Raw genomic sequence first — 6,681 nt, 5'->3', positions numbered from 1 at the left:
GTTTGGATCAGCTCTCGCCGGAGGGAAGGAGGAAAGGAAGGAAGAACAGTGAGAGAGAGAGAGAGAGAGAGAGAGAGAGAGAGAGAGAGAGAGAGAGAGAGAGAGAGAGAGGAAGTCAATCCAAAGAGAGACAAAGAGAGAAGAGAGGAAGTAAACAATGAGGGGAAAGAGGAAGGAGAGAAGGAGAGAGGGAGAGAGTCAGAAACAAAGGAAATTATGGAGAAAGGTAGTGAAGGAAAGAAGAACACAGAAGGAAATGTAAAGAAAAAGAGGAAAGAGGGAAAGAAAGAGGACACAAATGAATGAAAGAAAAAGAAACTAGAAAAAGATAGAAAGAAAGAAAGAAGAATAGATAAAAAAAATGAACGAGAACAAGAAAAAAAATAAATCAAACAAAAAAACGAGACAAAAATCACGAAAAAGAGAAGAAACAAACAAGAAAACCAGCAAAAGGAAGAAGGAAGAGACAAGACAACAGATAAGGAGAGAAGTAGGGCGACAATAAACTCCAGCCCTCTGTTCACCTACCCATTGAACCTGCAAGCGTGGCCACCGTGCGAACACTCAACATACACGCTCCAAATCCTTCGCGTTCCCGAATGATTGCGGTAAGCCGATGCGTTGCGCCAATGTGAGGTTGACAGATGGATGGGCTGGATAAATTGGCTTATAGATGGATAGGTGGACAGGTTGGTGAGTTGGTCGGTTGATGAATGATAAGTAGGTAGGTAAGTGGGTAGATTGGTGGGTATTTAGGTGGATAGATGAATAAATAGGCAATGATATGGTGAGGTAGATAAGCAAAGAGTAAAGATACGGGCAGACAGATGAACGGATAAATTGGTAGATAGATAAGCACAGATAGAGACACATAGATAGATAAATAGAAAGAGAGATAGATAGATAAATAGATAGATAGACAGATAGAATGACAGACTGACTGATTGATTTATTGACTGATAGATAAATAGATAGACAGTTAAACAGATAAATAGATAGACATGTACAGTAGTTAGTTAGGCAATTAGCTACAGAAAGAGAAAAATAAGAGAAAGAAAGATATAAAGAAAAGAAAGATATACAGGTGATTTGCTGACCACAATAAGGAGGAAAAAGGAAAGTGAGGGAGGAAGGGACAGGGTACAGGGAAAAGGTGAGGATGATGAGGAAATAAAAGTAAAGGAGAGGAAAGAAGAGAGGGAATAATAAGACGGGAAAGCAAATGATTAAGACGTTAAGGTTAGAGAAAAGAAAACGTGGAAAGGAGGAAAGGTGGAGAAGAAAAAATGGAAATAAAAGAGAACCAGATAAGTGGTGTGAAAAATTCATAAAGAAAACAGTATCAACAAACACCACCACTACCACCAAACAACAACACGAACAACACCGACAGCAGTAACAACAACAACAACAGCACGAACACCATGCAACAACAACAGCAGTCTTATGTTACGCAAAGTTTACCCACAATTCACAGCAGCAACCTTGTTCCACGCTCACTTGAACAATGCATGATCTTACCGACTCACTCTCCAATGACAGTTGAGCGCTTGACGGCAATGGTCAGGGCTACCTAGCGTTTGGCACTGCTCCAGATGAGAGGAAGGGCGAGGCATGGAGAAGCAGGAAGGGGCAGGAATGGATGGGGAGGGAGAAGGAAGAGATAGGAAGAATTTGGCTAGGTCACACTATATTGACACAGATTTTTACAGGAACGGGTACGTTAGACACAATATGCTGCTTTGTTTTCCTTCAGGGTGTGTCGTAGGATGTGTCGCAGTGCTGAGGTTTTTGGTTGCCGGAACAGACTCTTCGCTTTAGTAATTAAGGTGATTTTCTATTGACGTGTTCAGGTATCAATTACACAAATGTTAAGCAGCGGCACGGAATTTCATTGTTTATAATCTTTCACCCTGAGAAGTGTTGCGATAATTCTCTCTCTCTCTCTCTCTCTCTCTCTCTCTCTCTCTCTCTCTCTCTCTCTCTCTCTCTCTCTCTCAGCTCAATTATTTACTTTTAGAATTCACGTGTCCCTCCCTTTTCACACATAGCATTCTCTTGTATTTCCTGGCTGGAGGGAAGGGCAGCCACAGGTTCCGTCCTTATCAGCCACACACATCTTTGTCAAAAACCAACATGGCTTATATATATATATATATATATATATATATATATATATATATATATATATATATATATATATATATATATATATATATATATATATATATATATATATATATATATATATATATATATATATATATATATATATATATATATATATATATATATATATATATATATATATATATATATATATATATCCCTTCGTATTACATCTCTTCCACCTCCTGTTCATTTACACCCTTTACTCTAAAACACTGCGTACGTGTCTTATTCTAGAGTAGATTATTTATTCTATTACAAGGATCAGCTAGTCGATGAGTTTTCTTCTTCCTCTCCTTCCTTTTCCTTTCTCTAAAGCTTCATACTTCCCGTTTTCTAATGCTAGTGGTAAGTGTAGTGAACTTAAGCAGCCTTGCAAGGACATAAATATCTGTTGTTTGTGTCCCTTCGTACTCTTCCTCTTCCTCTTCTTCTTCCTGTTTCTCCCCATCCCCCTCCTCTTTCTTTACTATCCTGACTCTCCTGTATAATTACCTAAACACCCTAATAAGGATCCCAAGCCTTGTATCTATTTGGACTTCCTTGGTATTCCTTTGCAGTTGGCGCGTCAGCGGAGAGAGCACAAGGACCACAGTCAAGGGACTCAAATGAACCCAGCGGACCGGGGCGAAGGGCAGGAGCGAGCGGGGTGAACAGGGTCGGGGTAGCGGAGAGGGAAAACTGAATAGTGCAAAAGGGGAGTCAAATCAGAAGACAGGTGAGAATTGGGTGAAGGGAGAAGTAAGGTCACGCACCAAGGCTGGACTGAGGCAGTGGCTGGAGGAGGCAATAAATATTTATCTTTCATGTGACGTAGATGTCTAATTGGGTCTTGAAAGAGGAAGCAGGTGAGGGAGGGACGACGCGTGGACCAGGTAGTGTGACAGAACGACAGTAGAGTAATGAGGGGAAAGGGAGGCGGAAGAGTCAGGGAGGAAGGTGATCAGGGAGGTTGCCAAGACACATAACATTGAGCAACCTCTTAGTAATGTAATTAACATGGGAAAAATAGCACCAAATAAAAAATATCACTAAGAAATGTCAGATAAAACTAGGTTAGGTTAGGGTAGGGTAGGGTACGCTAAGTTAGGGTGGGTTAGGCTTGGTTGGGTTAGATTAGGTTAGGTTACGGTTAGCTAAGGTTAAGTTAGGTTAAGTTACGTTGCCTTAGGTTACGTTAGGTATATGTTATGTTATGTTACGTTACGTTTGGTTAGGTTAGATTACGATACGGTACTTTACGTTATGTTAGGTTGGTCTTCTAATATTCTACTAAATTCTTAAAACGCATCATCGATTTCCACACTATTGAATACACTATCTTTCCTCTGTGACATATTCCCCCATACACTTTTCACCGAAGGCTGTCAAGGTAAAAGCAAAAAAGGAATAGGAGGAGCATTGAGTAAGGACAACGAACAAAAATCAATGAAGAGAACAAGGAAGTAAATGCAAGGAAACGCTAAAACAATATACTGATGAATGAAAAAAGATAAATGTAGTAAATATTAAAAAAAAAAAAAAACATGTAAGCAAACAGAAGCAAACAAACAAATCAAGGAAGTTGAACAGAAAAACTGGAAAAAATAGTGAACGAATAAACGTATATGCAAAACAAACACACAAACAAACAAAAAGAATTGAAAAGTAATTGATTAAAATTTACGAAAGAATGAATGAATAAAACAACTCTCTCTCTCTCTCTCTCTCTCTCTCTCTCTCTCTCTCTCTCTCTCTCTCTCTCTCTCTCAATCAATCAATCAATCAAGCACAAACAAAACAAAACAAAAAGTGCAAAACAAACCCTTCAAATAATGCTTCAAAAATCGCAGTTTCACAGATTCGAAGCTTCAAAAGATCAAGCTGAGAGAGGGAGAGATGCAACGAACCCTTGCATTCCTGACCAGTCCACGTGGATAACTTATGGCAAGGACGTGCAAAAAGAGAGAGAGAGAGAGAGAGAGAGAGAGAGAGAGAGAGACAAATGCATGAAATAAAGCAGAAGAAATAGCAATTAGAAGAAAACAGAAGCAAAAAATAGAAAAAGAGAGGAAATATAATGGTATAATTGTTTTGGAGAGAGAGAGAGAGAGAGAGAGAGAGAGAGAGAGAGAGAGAGAGAGAGCTTACCTCTCCACCAGCTTCCTTGGAGAGAGCAACGGGTAAGAGGGAAGAGAGATTAGGGAAAGGGGGAATGGGGAAGCGGGGAGGGGGTGCAGGTCAGGGGCAGGATAGAAGGTCAGAGGCAGAAGAGATTTCCACCTTTCTCCTGACGGGGTAAGGGAAGGGCAGGGGTAAGGGAGGGGGCGGGGTAAGGGATGAAGGAGGCAGGTTAGGAGGGAGAGGAATGGCTTGTCTGCCCTAGCTACGATTGGCAAGGTCACAAACCCCACCACATGGATGGGAAATTAGGGGAACATACTGTAGGTGGTAACACACACACACACACACACACACACACACACACACACACACACACACACACACACACACACATGGGAAACGAAACACTAACTCGATGCCCCCGTTCTGTTTCATAGGCTCTCTCTCTCTCTCTCTCTCTCTCTCTCTCTCTCTCTCTCTCTCTCTCTCTGTGTGTGTGTGTGTGTGTGTGTGTGTGTGTGTGTGTGAGCCTGGGGAAAGAATGAAAGTAATAGTTACGCGACTGCTTCGTGTGGCTGCGTTTGGGAAGTTGTACGGACGCGGAACAGCCTTGCGGGAGGAGGAGAGAGTGAGAGGGAAAGTATGGCGGTGGTTTTGGCATGGGAGGAGGAGGAGGAGGAGGAGGAAAGGAGGAGGAAAGAGGAGTTATCTGGTGGTTTCATTTGTGGTCATATGTTGAGAGAGAGAGAGAGAGAGAGAGAGAGAGAGAGAGAGTCCTTTCAATTCCAAATTAAGGTGAACCAAAACATCCACAAAAATAACAAGAGCAAGCAAGCAATCAAACAAATACAGACTTACCAGAACAATAAATACACATCACTAAACACGGTAAATAAAGTATCATAACATAACCACAACCTGCACATACACACATACATAACATAACCACAACCTGCACATACACACATACATAACATAACCACAACCTCACATACACACAACCTTCACATACACACAACCTTCACATACACACATACATAACATAACCACAACCTGCACATACACACATACATAATATACCACAACCACATCACATACATAACATAACCACACCTTCACATACACAACACACACATATACATAACACAACCTTCACATACACACATACATACATAACACAACCTTCACATACACACACAACCTTCACATTCACATACACACAACCTTCACATACACACATACATTCACATACACACAACCTTCACATACACACACACATTCACATACACACATACATTCACATACACACAACCTTCACATACACACAATTTCACATACACACAATCTTCACACACACACATACATTCACATACACACAACCTTCACACACACACATACATTCACATACACACAACCTTCACATACACACATACATTCACATACACACAATCTTTAACATATATACATACATTCACATACACACATACACACATTCACACACAAGAATTATACAAAAAGGCAGCTAAAGATTGTACAAAACACGGAGAACTTTACCATTTTAAACTTTCTAATGATAAAATGTTGGTTGTTTGAAGCGCCACACTGACACAACACTAACAATTTGGTGGTGGTGATGATGATGATGGTGGTGGTGGTGGTAATGATGGTAGTGATACTGGTGATAGTTTCTCTGACTTCCTATCTATTCTCCATCCTCTCTGAGACATGAGACAGAGAACATTAGAGTATAGGAGCACACAAACGGATTTTATTATCACCTCCAAGTATAAAATCATCTCAAAGTCTACTGGACTGCACTTTACTAACTCCACACTAAAAAATTATGACGATGACGAGAAGGGAAGATGATACATGTACAATTGACCACATCCATTACACACGCACGAGACTCACAAGAAGAAGAAGAAGAAGAAGAAGAAGAAGAAGAAGAAGAAGAAGAAGAAGAAGAAGAAGAAGAAGAAGAAGAAGAAGAAGAAGAAGAAGAAGAAGAAGAAGAAGAAGAAGAAGAAGGAGAACAAGAACAAGAACAAGAACAAGAACAAGAACAAGAACAAGAACAAGAACAAGAACAAGAACAAGAAGAAGAAGAACAAGAACAAGAACAAGAACAAGAAGAACAAGAAGAACAAGAAGAAGAAGAAGAGAAAGAAAGAAAGAAAGAAAGAAGAAGAAGAAGAAGAAGAAGAAGAAGAAGAAGAAGAAGAAGAAGAAGAAGAAAGAAAGAAAGAAAGAAAGAAAGAAAGAAAAAAAAGAAAGAACAAAAGAAAGAGAGAAAGAAGAACAACAACAACAACAACAACAGCAACAAGAACGAGAACAAGAACAAGAACAAGAACAAGAACAAGAACAAGAAGAAAGCAAGAAAGAAAGAAACAACAACAACAACAA

Source organism: Portunus trituberculatus, chromosome 35 (genome assembly GCF_017591435.1).
Source record: "Portunus trituberculatus isolate SZX2019 chromosome 35, ASM1759143v1, whole genome shotgun sequence".
Taxonomy (NCBI): domain Eukaryota; kingdom Metazoa; phylum Arthropoda; class Malacostraca; order Decapoda; family Portunidae; genus Portunus; species Portunus trituberculatus.
This window is presented reverse-complemented; position numbering follows the sequence as displayed.